We start from the raw sequence: 15,864 nt of genomic DNA, 5'->3' as shown, positions 1-15,864 counted from the left end.
ACACATGAAACCATACATCAGTTGTCTCAGGAGTGCCTTACAGGTTGGTACGTGCTTAGACAGAAACAACTGACCAGCACTACGCCATCTAGGCACATTAAGTAGCAATCTAAAAGCATCATTGAAACCATACATCAGTTGTCTCAGGATTGCCTTACAGGTTGGTACGTGCTTAGACACAAACAACTGACTAGCACTATGCCACCTTGGCACATTAAGTAGCAATCTAAAAGCATCATTGTAGGCTACTTTCAGTAAAACCAAACTGATTTTCGGCAGTCAGAATATACATTTCCAATTTCAATCAAATAATTCTCTCAAACACTTTAGACAAGATACTGGCCAATGCAATGGGTCGATAGTTGTCTTAGATGTTCAGTTTACCAGCCTTATCTTTAACAACAGGCACTAACAGTACTGACATAATAGAGTTCGGTAGAACACCATGAACCATAATTCCAGTGAGACACATGGCTAGAAATGGACTGAGTCTATAACTGGCATTTTTTAGATGCTCTGCAGAAATGCAATCCATACCACAAGCTTTGTTGTTGTCTAGCATGTGGATGGCATCATAAATATCCACTGATCTAACTATCAAGTCTGCAGAGATACCTTTATATTCATTATCAATTCTCACTGTGTTACTTTTAACACAATTAAATAGTTTACTGTAGTGCTCATGCCATAGATCAGCAATCTTCTCTGGACAACTAACCCCTTTGATATCAGAAGGGAGGGGAGTTCTGTTATTATTTATGATCTTGGACCTCCTTCCAGAAGTCAGTAAGATTGTTATTCTGCATCTTTCTGGCCAGCGAGTCTGCTCTCATTGTGTTTTCATTTCTCTTAATGAAACGAGTGCATATTTAAATCTAGCATTTGTGAGGTTTTTGTTATCAAGCAGCACTCCCTGTCTGGGTCTGCCTGCCTCTGACCAGACTCTAAAGGCTTCTCTAGCAGCAGCATGTTGCTCAGACACAAACTCATTCCAGACAGGCCGTGCGTTAGGGACCTTACTCTTGTGATTAATAAAAGGTTCACTGGAAGCATAAACACATTTGACAATATCATCATACATGGCACAGAGCTTTTCAGCATGATGTTTATCCTTGCAGTTCATATCCGTGCACATTAGGGCATCCCTAGAAAATGCAACATCACTATGTAAGCTGTCAGTTAATAGAGAATATCTGTGCATAACCTCTTTGGTCAATTTTGACCAGTCCAGTTTTCTTGGGGGGCCAGCAACAAGGGTACACTCTCAACATTTAGCAGCATAACAACTGGTATGTGATCAGTGGTGGCCAGCCCATAACACATCTCTATACTTTCCAGTGAGTCATGAGCATCGGCTGTGGTTACAATATGGTCTAGCCAGGAAGTTGTGTGCCACGTTTCACTTATATAGGTAAAACTTGTATCAGGCAATAACGCTTGATATCATTAATTTAGTTTCATTACAGAACTGCTGCAGATGTTGTGCGAAAAAAAAACACTTATCTGACATGTCAGCATTAAAATCACCCATGACATAGACACAACATGAACTATTGTCCTCTATGAAGGACTGAATATAAGCTAACCTGTTCTGAAATTCATCCTCATGGTCATAGGATTCATATGGTGTGTACACATTTACAATAGTACATTTATTTTCATTGTGATTAAACTCCAACCCAATAGCCCAGTCAACGTTAAGCCACACCACCTTTACCGTTGGGTCATATTTTATGTTCCACAGTATAGCTACACCACCAGCTATCCTCCCACAAACCATTCTCATGCTGAGATCGGTAGTGGACTCTCCAGCACCATGAAAGTTCTTGTGTAGGGAGTTCAATTTGTCCAGATCTTGCTTGGCCATCCAGGTTTCTTGAAGAGAGACAATGTCACTCTCGCCCAGCAATGTGTCCACCACCAAACGTCTTGATCTATCAGCAGCAGTATGTCCTACTCGGAGGCCACGAGCGTTGTAGGATACAACCCGCATTAATGATCTACCACGGACCCATCAGGGCAGCTGGCCGGTGTGTCTGTCTCCCTGGTCTCTACATATAGGCCTACATTCATCCCAGCATCATGACTGAGCTGAAGCTCGGTACCCTGAGAGCGGGGGGTATGCTCTGGTCAAGCTTTTTTGAAAGTATAGACCAAGGGTAATTACCAAACCACAACTGTCCCACCATTACCCATAGGTGGCGCTACAGCGAAGCTGCGAGGCACCTATTGTAATTGGTAGTATTATTATTATTATTATTCTTAAGACTGGGTGTCTATGGCAGCCCCTAGAAGCGCTTGGTCGAAAGTTGTGAAATTTGGTACACTCATTAGGGACAGTCCCCTGGTTCAAGTCACAAAGTTTCATGTCCCATACTTTGGCACTCTAGCGCCACCAACGGGTCAAAGTTGGAGTTGTGTTTACACACGCAACTTTTGAACCGTATGTCCCATTTTCAAAAGTGAGGTACCATTGGACTCCCTGGATCAAGCCGAGTGCAATGCACACCATGGCGTCAATTTCCGGTTATATAGATTTTCCGCTATTTCCGGTTTTATCAAAAACCTTTAAAAGCCTACTCCTCCTACAAATTTTGTCAAATGTTCTTCACAATTACCAGATATGATCTTCAGACCAAGCCTCACAAAAGTTATCGAAGGATATTTGATTTTCAAAACCGTTTGTCCGGTACAGCCAATCAAATTCTGCAGAAAAGCCGCCAAACAGGAAGTGAAGCCATATCTCAGCAGTTCTTTGAAGCAGTGACACCAAAGTTGGTACGCCTACTCGGAACCTTATTCTAAGGATGTCCTCCAAAAATGGTGTCATGTGACTAAAAGGGGGCGTGGCAGGAAGCATAAACGTGTTTTGGCTAATAACCGTTGAAGTGTTTAACTTAATAAAGTAATTTCTTTGTCTGTTGATGTCTTGTGAGATATCAAGCCTGGCCATTGATAACTTTTCATAATAACCGAATTGATGCGGCCGCCATTTTGGATTTCATGGAAAAGTGTAAAAACCTTTTACACGCCCCAAATGTTGTCCAATGTTTACAAAATTTGGCACAGATGATCTTCAGACCAAGCTTCACAAAGGTGTCAGGATAGATTTTACATTTTCAAAACCGTTTGTTTGGTAGAGACGATCAAAGGCGGCGGCGAAGCCGCAAAAGACACGTGAGAGCGTAACTCAGCAACCATTTGTGCGATTGTCACCAAACTTGGGTTCCATTGTTCCCACGAGGAGCAGAGGAGGCCTGCGGTGTTATACCAGAAAAAAACACTGTAAACAATCACTACTTTGGAACGCAAACAGATATTTCAACCAAACTTGGCGTGTTGCATGAGTGCAACAGGTTGTTGTGACTTAATTGTTGCGCAAGTGCTATGGAGGCCTTGTCTTGCTCTGGACTGCTTGGCCCCTCCATTGCTGCTTGCAGCTATATTTATTATTATTATTATTACACATCTTCTTCTGCCATGGGAGTCTATGGCAGCCCCTAGAACCAATTGGTCAGAAGTTGTGAATTTTGGCACACTATTTGGGACCAGTCCCCTCATCAATTTCACCAAGTTTCATGTCTCCCATTCCAACCATCTAGCGCCACCAATGGGTCAAAGTTGAAGGTGTGTTTACACATGTTACTTTTGAACCATATGCCCCATTGTCCAAAATGAGGTATCGTTGGATTCCCTGGATCAAGACGAGTTCAACGCACTCTATGACATCATACCCAGTTCTATAGATTCTCCGCCATTTTGAATGTAAAGGAAAAGCGTTTTTTCGCTACTCCTCCTACAATTCTTGTTGAATCTTCTTCAAAATTGCCACAGATGATCTTCAGACCAAGCCTCACAAAAATTATCCCCTGGAGCTTTGATTTTCGCAACCGTTTGTTATATACAGCCACATCAAATTGATGTGGCTGAATTGATGTGGCCGCCATTTTGAATATAACGTTTTTTCGCTACCTCTCCTATAAGGTTTGTCCAATCTTCACCAAATTTGGCACAGATCATCTTCAGACCAAGCCACACAAAAGAAATCACATGTTTTTTAGACTTTCTACACTCGACTGGAACAGCCAATCAAAGTCATCAGCCAATCAAAATCGTCAACCAAGCCACCATAAAAGAAGTGAGGTCATATCTCAGCACCTCTTTACTGTATTGACAACAAATTTGGTATAGGGACGAGGGACCCTGTTCTAAAGAAGTCCAAAATAGGTCATGCCATTTCACCTCTAGGTGGCGCTGCAATAGGCAAACATTTTCAGACCAAGCCTCACAAAAGACATCACATGGCGTATTGATTTCTGCAACCGTTTGTTAGTTACAGCCAATCAAATTGAGCAACTGATCCGGAAAAAGGAAGTGAGGTAATATCTTAACCAAGCTTTGATGCATTGACTCCAAACTTGGTGTATGGACTCAAGGCCCTCTTATTAAGAGGTTTGAGACAGGTAGTGTCATTTGACCTCTAGGGGGCATTACAATAGGTAGGATTGTGTTTTGACCAATAACTGTTGATTTGTTTGGCGTATTTAAGCAATTCCTATGTCTCGTGATATCTTAGGAGATCCCGCGTCTGATGCATGTTAACGCGTGATACCAGACGAATTGATGAGGCCGCCATTTTGAATGAATGAATAAAACTTTTTTCCTTACTCCTACACAATGTATCCAATATTCACCAGATTTCGCACAGATTATCTTCAGACCACAATCACCTTGCCATGTAAAAATATGACTGAATTACAGCTGTTTAAACTCGGGCCAAATCTGACCATGCGTGCCACAGGAGAAACGGCTTCCTTTTTGTATTCAGTAACTGTACACAGCAATTCCCAGTGCTGATAATGGCTCACTGGGATAGACTGGCTCCGTTGAAGTGCAAGGTCGTAGGTTCGAATCCAGGCAAAGTCTCAGGCATGTCATGATACTGGTTTATCTGTTTAGTGAAGCCAGGTATGTGACAGTAGCTGTCGAGCAGTATAATCATAATGGCCACGATAATGTTTCATTCTCAGGGGATTTATACTCATGAAGAATCCGATTTATTGTGCTTTGTAGATATAGTGAATCTACATTAGCCAGTGCATCGGATTTCTTGCATCATAACTTCTGAACAGATTTGTCATAAATCACAAGATTGGTCTCTTCTGATTCTACGTGGCATACCAAGTCGAAATATATCACATTGTCCCGTGTCCACCATTTTGGGCGTCGGCCATTTGGAATTTTCATAAAAACATACTTTTTTGAACTCCTCGTTTGCCGTTGCTCCTATTTTCATGGACATGTAATCAAATCATTTTCAGACTACAATCACCTCGATTTGTCAAAATATGACTGAATTACAACTTTTTATACTTGGTTCAAATCTGACAACGCTTCCCACAGGAAAAACGGCTTACTTGCACACAGTAACACAGTAATTCCTTGCACTGAGAATAGCTCACTGGGATAAGACGGGTTCCTCTGAAGTGTAAGGTCATAGGTTCGAATCCAGCCAAAGTCATCACGCATGTCATGATACTTGTTTATCTGTTTAGTGAAGCCAGGTATGCCACAGTAGCTGTCTAACAGTATAATCATAATGGTAATGATAATGTTTCAATCTCAGGGGATCTATACTCAAGAAGAGTCAGATTTATTGTGCTTTACAGATATGTGTCCTCTAACCTCTAGGGGGGCGATCCCATGTCTGACACATGTTAACTTGTGATACCAGCCAAATTGATGCCGCCATTTTCATTAATTAATAAAACGTTTTTGTCCTACTCAAAATGTATCAAATATTCACCAACTTTTACACAGATTATCTTCAGACCACAATCACATTGACATATCAAAATAGGACTGAATTACAGCTGTTTAAACTTGGGACAAATCTGACAACCGCTTGCCACAGGAAAAATTCTTTATATTTTTACGCAGTCACTGAAATCTGATTTCCAGCACTCACTATAGAATAGTGAGAATAGCTCACTAGGATAAATTGGTGTCCTGGCAACGTCAGAGGTTCAAATCCAGCCAAAGCTGACAAGCTTGTCACGTCTCTGATTCTCTGTTTAGCGAGACTATAAGCCACTGCAAAGAAAGCCAGGTAAACCACAGTCACTAGATGTCGAAAGTTTCTTCTGGGTCATCTGACCTGCTTGGCCACCACATTGCTGCTTGCAGCTATATTTTAAATTAAGTTTACTACTACTTAAAATGTTCTTTCCATTTTATCATTAGCGGTTCAGAACAGCAGTGTAAAAAATGTGTTACTGTGTTGGTATGAGTCAAGGATCACATCGGCTGTAAGCGACTGTATTTAATCCAGACAACTGGTAACAGAACGTGATGCAGAGATAGCGAGGGAACATGAACTTGACCACCGAGCATCCTGATTGGCTAATACAAATACAGTACGGTGGCTCATGACAAACAATTGCTTAATTATTTAACCAAATTCTCTACATCCTTTCTTTTTAGTTTATAGCACCATCAAACAGAACACTACTGGCAGACAATAACATTTTTTTTTTCTCTCACATGCATTTGGGATTTGCTCTGCAGATGCGACCTGAGCGTGTGGTGTATTGTGTGTCGTGATTTTCAATGGGTGGGTGTGCTGTGGGCTTGGGCTGGGGAGAGAATGGGTGTTGTGGTTGCGCAGTGTTTGGTGTTGGCACTTGTGTTGGGGGAGGACTGTCCACTGTAGGGGGGCTGATGTCCTCAGGGTCTGGGTCACCAAAGAGTGGTGACGGCTCTGCGACAGGAAGGATGTGGCGGCGATTTCTCCTGTAGGTTTTCCCATCCGCTTGGACTATGTAGGAGCGTGGCTCCCTGCTCATCTCCTTCACAGTTCCAAGTTTATCATAGCCTTTCAATGTCTGCATGCGGATTACTTGTCCCTCTGTCAGCGGCTGTAGTGGGTGACTCGACTTGTCGTAGTGGCGCTTTACGGTGAGCCGTTTGTTGAGGAGTTGGGCAGTCACCTGCTTGACATTTCTTGCGGTAGGCTCCAGTAGTTTGGTGCTCACTGGAATGGCAGCACGAGTTTGTCGAGACATAAGGGGCTCGGCAGGAGAGCCTCGTGTTGGGTCGCGGGGAATGTTTCTGAGGTTCAGGAGGCTGAGAAACACATCAGATCCCTCCCCGTGCGAGTCCGTTTGACTGGGGAAACTCAGGGCTGCTCGTGGTATGAGTAAAATCCCATTGTTTAGCAAAATCCTTAAAGTGTTGACTGGTGTATTGTCCAGCATTGTCAGTGATGAGTGTGTGCAGTGTGCCATGCACTGAAAAGTGTCTTTTCAATTTGGAGATGACAGTTGATGAGGTCAAGTTTCGGAGGAGGTCGATTTCGAACCAGCCGGAATACGAATCCACAAGAACTTGGTAGTGTTTACCATGCCAGTCCAGAATGTCTGCGGCCACTGTGGACCACGGCAGGTCGGGTACAGGGCGGAGTTGGAGGGGCTCTTTCCGCTGATGCGACTTTGTGCTATTGCATACTGCACATGAGAGTAGCTCTCCATTGATGTCGTTTGGCATTGTAGGCCAAAAGATTACACTCCTAGCTCTACGCTTGGTTGCCTCTATACCTGGGTGGCCTTTGTGCACAATGTTGATGTACTCTTTGTGCAGGGACTGAGGGATGACTGCTTTATGGCCCTTCCTGACGACCCCGTCCTCCATCGTCAGTTCGTCTCTGTATGGAAAGTAATGGCCAATAGCCTGCTGGAGCTGGCTTTCTCTGGTAGGCCATCCACGTTTAATGACTGTGGTGAGGGTCCGTAGCACCTCATCTTCTGCTGTGTGTTTCCGGAGTTCCTCCAGGCGGGCTGAGGAGATGTAGCTCACACTCGTGACTTCGTAGTCACCGTTGTCAACAGGGCTCTGTGGTGCTTGTGAGCTGGGAGCTCTGGAAAGAGTGTCTGCCAGGTACATGTACTTGCCCTTTTTGTAGATCAGGCTGATCTCGTAGCTTTGCAGGCGAAGCAACATTCTCTGGAGACGGGCAGGAGCGACATGAATGGGCTTTTTCATGATGGTCACTAAAGGCTGGTGGTCAGTTTCCACGACTGTGGGCTTTCCGTAGACGTAGTCTTTGAACTTTGTGCAGGCAAACACGACAGCCAGGAGCTCTTTTTCTATTTGTGCGTATCGTGTCTCAGTGTCTGTGAGAGCACGTGAAGCAAAGGCTACGGGTCTGCCGTTTTGCAGGCATGCTGCTCCTAGTCCATAACCTGACGCGTCACATGTCAGTGTCACTGGGTCTTCAACATTGTAGTATGCCAGCACTGGTGGGCTGGACAGGGATGACCAGAGGCGGTCGAAAGCCTCTTGATGCTGTTGGAACCAGCACCATGCAGTCTCTTTGTGAGTGAGTTTTCTCAGGGGTGCTGCAATGTCGCTGAGATTTGGAATGTACTTGCTGAGGTAATTCACCATTCCTAGGAAACGCTGTAGTGAAGTCACGTCTGTGGGGATTGGCATGTCGTTGATTGCTGTCGTTTTAGACGGGTCTGCTTTAAGGCCTTCACTTGTGAAGATGTGGCCTACGTATGCTACTTGCTCCAGACGAAATTTGCACTTGTCTGGGTTTAGCTTGAGATTAACTTCACGTACCCTGTCGAGCACTTTTCTTAAATTGGCGTCGTGTTCAGCCACTCCAATGATGATGATATCGACGATGAGGGGTAGCCCGCGAACAACTGTTCCATGGAGCGCCGAAATACCTCGCTTGCAGAATTTATGCCGAAGGGCATCCTCAGGAATCTGTAGCGCCCGAATGGCGTGCTGAATGTGGTCAGCAATGATGATTTCTTGTCAAGACGTATCTGCCAGAAAGAATTCTTTGCGTCCAAGACAGAAAACACTGTTGCCCCAGACATTTGCGCTGCCACCTCTTCAACACTGCGCATTGGGTGGTGGGGTCTCTTCAGTGCTGTGTTGAGGTCTTTTGGGTTGATGCATAATCTGATTTCTCGCTTGTCCTTCTTATGTGCTGCTACCATGGACGACACCCAGTCAGTTGGTTCTGTGACTGGTGTTATGACACCTATGGTTTGCATGCGTTCCAGTTCAGCTTTAACTCTTTCTTGCATTGCGACAGGGATACGGTGAGCTGGGCGGACCAAGGGCTGTATGCTGGGATCCAAGGTCATGGAGTATCTGACTGGAAGTTCTCCTAATTCCATACTGAACAGGTCTTTGAACTGTGTGAATACCTGTGAGCTGAAATCTGTGTTGCTGACCTGGTGAACGTCAGGACTGATCTTCACAACGCCCATGTCCATACATGCACGAAATCCTAGCAGTGGTTGTACTGCTCTGTCCACAATGAAAAAAGGCAACGAGAGGTGCTGCTCCTTTAAGAGGCACGGCAGTGTGACAATGCCACTAGTCTCAATTCTAGTGCCTCCATAAGCAACAAGGCTGGCAACCCTCTTCTGCTTTACAAGCTGTTCGCCACTGTTCAGTCTTTTGAATGTGTCAAGTGACATCACATTGCATTTTGCTCCTGTGTCAACTTTCATCTCAGTGGGCTTGCCATGTATGTGCATTGTGACATATCCTTCATCCTTTCCGTTGGCTTTTAGGTTCACACAGTCGACACGACTTTCTACCTCAACGCCATCCACATAGAATGTACCATCTTCAAATGTCTCTTCATCTATTTCCACCTGATGGACAGTATATCTGGCCGTGTTCTTTCTGGGATTTTGCCAATTCTGGCTGCGCGGTTTAGACCTGCAGCAGCTTTTATAGTGATTTAACTTTTGGCATATGTGACACTGTTGTCCGAATGCCGGACACTTTTCCCGCCTAGCTGCGTGGCTTCCCCCACAATTGCTACAGTTCATGATAGTCTGTGAGCTTAACTGGGGCTTTCTATTTAAAACCAACTTAACTGCATCCTAGCAGCTGCACACTAGCAGCACTAGTTTGTGGTGCTAACGTCCTGCTACTTTCCTCGGTCATCTCGTGTATCCGGCTGATTGAAATAGCTTTGTCAAGTGTTAGCTCTCTATTCCTTAACAGAGCTTTTCTCAAAGTGTCACTAGCAACGCCACACACGATGGGTCACAGATTAGCTCGTCTGTCAGATCTCCAAAGTGGCAACATTTAGCCTTAATTCTCAAATCACTGATGAATGATTCGATACTCTCACCTTGTTTCTGATTTCTGGTGTGAAATTTGTGTCTTTCCATCGTCCTGTTGTTTTGGGGACTGCAGATTTCGCGAAACCTTTTCTTTAGACATTCCGGGTCCTCTCGAGATTCAGCTGGGGTGGCGATTCCTCCCTCAGCTCCAGGCGCGCGCACCTCAGCAGCATAGACAAAGGAACGCTCTCTTTCGATGGCCTCTGGTCCAGCAATGTTGAGAAGGATATATGCCTTGGTCTTTGCTGATTTGTCGGAATGTGCAGCGGCAATAAAAATGTTGTACTCCCGTTCAAAAACACGCCAATTCTCTGCGATATTCTCATCGAAAGTGAGGGGGTCGGGTCTGCGAAATCCACCCATCTCGTTAAAAGAATCCTCAACTGCCAATTGCTATGCTAGCACCGTTCGATGCAACAGGTTGTCCAACGATGGAAAAAATACTCACTGGCGAGAAGTTTGTATCCGCTTCTGACACCATGTAAAAAATGTGTTACTGTGTTGGTATGAGTCAAGGATCACACTGGCTGTAAGCGACTGTATTTAATCCAGACAACTGGTAACAGAACGTGATGCAGAGATAGCGAGGGAACATGAACTTGACCACCGAGCATCCTGATTGGCTAATACAAATACAGTACGGTGGCTCATGACAAACAATTGCTTAATCATTTAACCAAATGATCTACAAGCAGTATCCCTTCATGCTGCCACCTACTGGGTAAAAAATGCAACAGCACTGGAGTCACGTGAGACCGCGGAACGAGATGGACGTGTGAAAAATCTGCTCTGCAAAACCCCCGAAATTAATCTGAATATATGCGTCAACTGACCCCATAATAGTGTTTAATAGTATTTAATAGATGCAGGAATACTACTACACGTGAATTAAAAGTTTTGTAAAAGTCAAAACAAGATAACTATGATTGTAACTTCGAAACTGAGGGCTGCTGAGCAAGGCGTTAGCCATGCTAACACAGGGAGTGGAGTCAAGGACTCAATTGGGGCTGAGACCAAGCCAAAGGAGTCGAAAACCGTTACTGCCATGACACCGCCTGGGTTTGCTGGATTACAGGCAGCACTTGAGAAAGCGATGGATGAGATGGCCCGGTTCAGTGGCACCTTAACAACCTTGCAAGCTGATGTTACAAATGTCAAGACTACTCAAGGTAAATTGAAAACGGATGTTGTATCTATTTTTCAACGACTGAATGAGGCTGAAGGTCGTGTTTCTGTATTGGAAGACGAAAATGAAGGTCTGAAGCAGCTAGCTCAAACAAGTGCTAAAGAGTGCTCAGAGCTCCGTGGGATGATGACCGACATGGCCAGGGTCGGACTGGCCATCGGGAGACTCGGGAGGATTCCCGAATGGCCGGTCAAACAAACGGCCGCTACGGCCACGGCACTATTCAAGAAAAAAAATCCTAATAGTTTACGCTCACTTTGAGGACGGCCTTAATACCATTCAACTGTTTAACTGGAGCGATCCAAAATCCAAAGGGTGGGGGGGGCATTTCCCCCGTGTAAACTCGAACGGTGCACCGTCCATTTTACAGATCATGATTGGTCAAAAATCAATCGTCTTCCGGGTACAGCCAATTCGTTGGAGCTATTTTAGCTAACATCGTTGTTTCTTTAGCAAAGAAATGGTAAGGAAAAGGAGAAAAACAACGGGCACAGCAAGCAAATGCTGCACAATGTAGAAGTATAGAATACATGTTTATGCTGTCAAAAGACGGAGAGTTTGCAGCCCTAAGATGCGGCTGTACCAGAGGCGCCAGGCGCAAGTAGCTGTAAACTGCTGTAATTTCGACATTTAGAAAATTCAAATATCATTCCAAATCATATTGTTTTAATTTTTCTAAAACATTATACATTTGGTATTACTGTTAGCCAATATATAGTCTATGCATTTTAAATGAATTAAAATAAGTGGCCAAGAGAAAAAGGCACTCATCTAAATATGCATAACATGTTTTTTGGCTTTAAATAATAAATGTGCTATTTGGCTCAAATGCAAATGTCTTGATTTTTTTGTTCTGTGTATTAAAGCAGGCACAGGTGACACAGGGAAAGAGATGGAGTCTGCTGTGGTGACAGGGTCCAGTGGAGAGACTATGACAGGTGCAGCACTAAAACTGTACACAATAGTCAGTCTGTTAACAGGGTTATTATATGGAAATTAGTTTGTTGAATTGATTGACATTATTGAATATAGTTAACTGATTATTGTTCTTTTGCAACATCAAATAGCAGTGGCAGAAACAGAGACAAGTATGGAAAAAGAAAAGGGAGAAAGTGGAGGGGGGGGGGCGGTGGGCCGGTCTGTGTTTCATAGTCCCGGGCTGTTTTTCAGTCCCAGTCCGACTCTGGACCTGGCCAACAGAGAGAGGCGCCACAATGTGCGACTTTTTGGACTGAAAGAAAATAAAGAAAGTCCGTCAAAACTTTGTGAGCGTGTGATGTCCTTTTTCTCTGAGGCCTTGCAAGTGGATTTAACAGACTCTGAGCTACAAATGGTACACCGAGCCTCATCCAAAATACCAACTGGAAATATCCGCTTTCAGAATCTTTTGGAGAAGGAACTTGTTTGGGCAGCAGCGAAGGCAAAGGCTCGGGTAGGTGATGGAATTCGTTGGAATGATTCTAACATCTCTGTATTTCCTGACATGACCAAGGAGGTCCGAAGTCAGGAAGAAATTGCACGAGCTGAATGTTCGTTTCACATTGGCATTCCCGGCCGTTCTTCGTTTTACGTGGAAGGGAGAAAGGGTGAGCTTTACTGAACCCAGCGGAGCTTTGGAGTTGCTTAGTGAAGGGGGACTGCAATTAGGGAAGGACGGCTGCGATTAAACCTAAGATGGAGTTGCAAGAGTGAGCTCGTCACTTTTGAATGTTTCTATGGAGTTGTATCTGCTATGGCATATTGAGCTGAAGACAACGGACAGAACAGGGATTTATTTTACTTCTGGCATGGACTTGGGTCTTGGACTCTATTTTCTTTTTTTGGGTCTAAAGGGAGCGCATGTGTTGGGCTCATCGGTAGACTTGGCTACAAAGACAAATGAGAGTATTAGGCTCGGTACATATAGCCCAATTTTGTTTTCATTTAGCTTATTTTCATTTGTTTTTCTGACATGCATTTTGACATGAGAATGTGTTGGCTTGCCAATGAAAATGTCTAGACAAAATTTGAGTTGTATTAAGAGTGGTAGTATGTTGCAGATGTTTACTGCAGGGGTGGGTCAAGATAGGGGGGTGGCAGAGCCTGGAGGCATCTGGGTGTTGCACCTCACGGACCATGTGTGGGTGGGGATATGTCTTTGCAAAAGGAAGTTTTGAGGGATTGGGGTGGAGGGTTTTGGGGGTTGTTTTAAGTGTTAAGTGTTTTAAGTTTTGTTTTAAGTGTAGGATTAGGTTTTATATAGCATGCACAGCACAGAAAGCAGATAGGCACTCTCCTTTTGTATGGTTACACATGCATCTAAATGATGTTAGCATTACCTAATGGCTGAAGTTATAAATTTCATTACATGGAATATCAATGGTTCCCAGAATCCTGTAAAAAGAAAGAAGTGGTTAAGCTATCTGAAAACCCATCAAACAGATATTGCTTTCATTCAGGAGACTCATATGGAGGGTAAAGAAGCAGATAAACTGGTAACACTTTAGATGAGCTCACCAAATTCATAATTTATTAACCAATTTGTTACTTATTAGTTAACGGTTTGTTCACCATTAGTTATTTGTTGTTCATACAAAATGTATCGTTAGTAAAGCATTAGTAAAGCTAAACCCTAACCAAAACTTAAACCCTGAACCTAAACCCTAGCCCTAAACCCGAACCCTAACCCTGACTGTGTGAACAAATGCTTTACTAATGATAAATTTTGTATAAACAATAAATAACTAATGATGTCAAAAGAGGTTAAACTTAGTGATGCTCAATCAGAGAAAAGATGATGAGGGCAGGATGATTTTTATTCACGCTGCCATTGAAAGTGTAAAGATTAATATATGTTATGTTTATGCCCCAAACAGGGATGATAGCAACTTTTTTCACATGATTAATAAGACCTTGGGAGAACTTGATGATACTCAGACAGTTAGAGGAGGTGACTTTAATCAGGTACAAGATGCTCATCTAGATCGAACAATTTATCATAAAATAGTGCCAAAAGATAGATAGATTGCAAGTGTGTGGGAAGCCTCAAAGGCATATATCAAGGGATATCTCATCTCGCAGTCCAGCTATAGGAAGAAAATGGCCAATTTAAAGATTCAAGATCTAGAATCTCAGATTAAGAATAAGGAAACTGAATTGGCACAATGTTATAGTGAACATAGATTTAAAGAAGTCTGTAATTTGAAATATCAGCTTAATGAGATTTTTTATAAAAAGGCAGAGTATGCCCATTTCAGGTTAAAGACCAACTTTTATGAAAGTGGAGAGAAAGCTGGCAAGCTGTTAGCCACCCAATTGAAGCGAAAGGATGCTAGCCTCTTAATTCCAGCCATCAATAATGATAAAAGGGAAGTGTTAACGGACAATGTGGAAATTAATAGGATATTTAAGGATTTCTATGAGAACTTATACAGATTAGAAGTGTCTGTAGATCAAGCTGAATATGCAGTTTTCTTTTCTAAAATATATATTCCTGAGGTGTCCCAAACACAAGTAAACATGTTAGATGCACCTATAGATGAATCTGAGGTTAGAGCAGCTATCTTGACAATGAAATCTCGACGGTCGCCTGGTTTGGACGGCTTTTCAGCGGAGTACTATAAGGTCAACATTGACCTGCTGGCACCTATTCTAATGAAGGTTTACACAGAAGCACTGGAGGTGGGGTTTACTGCCCCCTACTTTCAATGATGCAGTAATAACTATATTACTGAAAAAGGAAAAGGACCAGTATGAACCCAGTAGCTACAGGCCAATTAGCTTAGAAAACGTGGACTGTAAGATATTGTCTAAGGTGTTAGCAATGAGACTTGAGAAAGTTTTGCCAAAAATCATCAATGAGGACCAGGTTGGTTCATTAAAGGCAGATCATCTGCTGATAACCTTAGACGCCTATTACATCTTATGTGGATAAATCACAAAAAGTGATTGATGCAGTGCAGACTGTGAAATATGTGCTGAGGTCTAGGGGCAAGACTGGCATTGGCATGTTTAAAGGAGATGACATCAACATGGGGCCAGTTAATAAAATTATCTGCCAGAACATTAGGGCTGCAGGGAGAAGGGACAAGACCGACAGAGAGAAGAGGACAGAGGCAAAGCAGAAGAGGCAGGCATGGTATGGCTGCAGTGCTACATGTGAGAGTGCCGAGAAGGCCAAGACCACTGCTCTGGCCAAAGAGAGGCCCTGGATACGTTGCAGGAGGTGACCAGAAAGAAGAGGAAGAAGGAGTAAAACCAGAAAAAGAGTCAGATAGCTTAATAAGAGTGTATGTTTCTGAATAAAAAATGAAATTGAATATTCCAAATTAGTGTTGGTGTATTTAGATTTTAATTGTACTCTTGGGTACAATTAATTGTACTACTTGGGTGTGCTCGCCGAAGGCTTGAGCACACCCAATAAAAACTATTATAAACACAAAAATATTATTACCGTGGGGTTTAAATTTGATTAAAATGTATCATGTATCTACTATCACGTGGTTTATCATAGTTTTATGTACGGACGCTCTCATCTCA

General features: G+C 43.3%; 1 protein-coding gene across 1 annotated transcript in view; it reads right to left on the bottom strand.

Annotated features, from left to right (window-relative positions):
* The window catches only part of sult4a1 (sulfotransferase family 4A, member 1), a 167,922-nt gene that overhangs the window by 22,321 nt on the left and 129,737 nt on the right, over nucleotides 1-15,864 (bottom strand). The window lies entirely within an intron of this gene.

The sequence above is a fragment of the Hypomesus transpacificus genome, chromosome 7, assembly GCF_021917145.1.
Source record: "Hypomesus transpacificus isolate Combined female chromosome 7, fHypTra1, whole genome shotgun sequence".
NCBI lineage: Eukaryota > Metazoa > Chordata > Actinopteri > Osmeriformes > Osmeridae > Hypomesus > Hypomesus transpacificus.
This window is presented reverse-complemented; position numbering and strand designations above follow the sequence as displayed.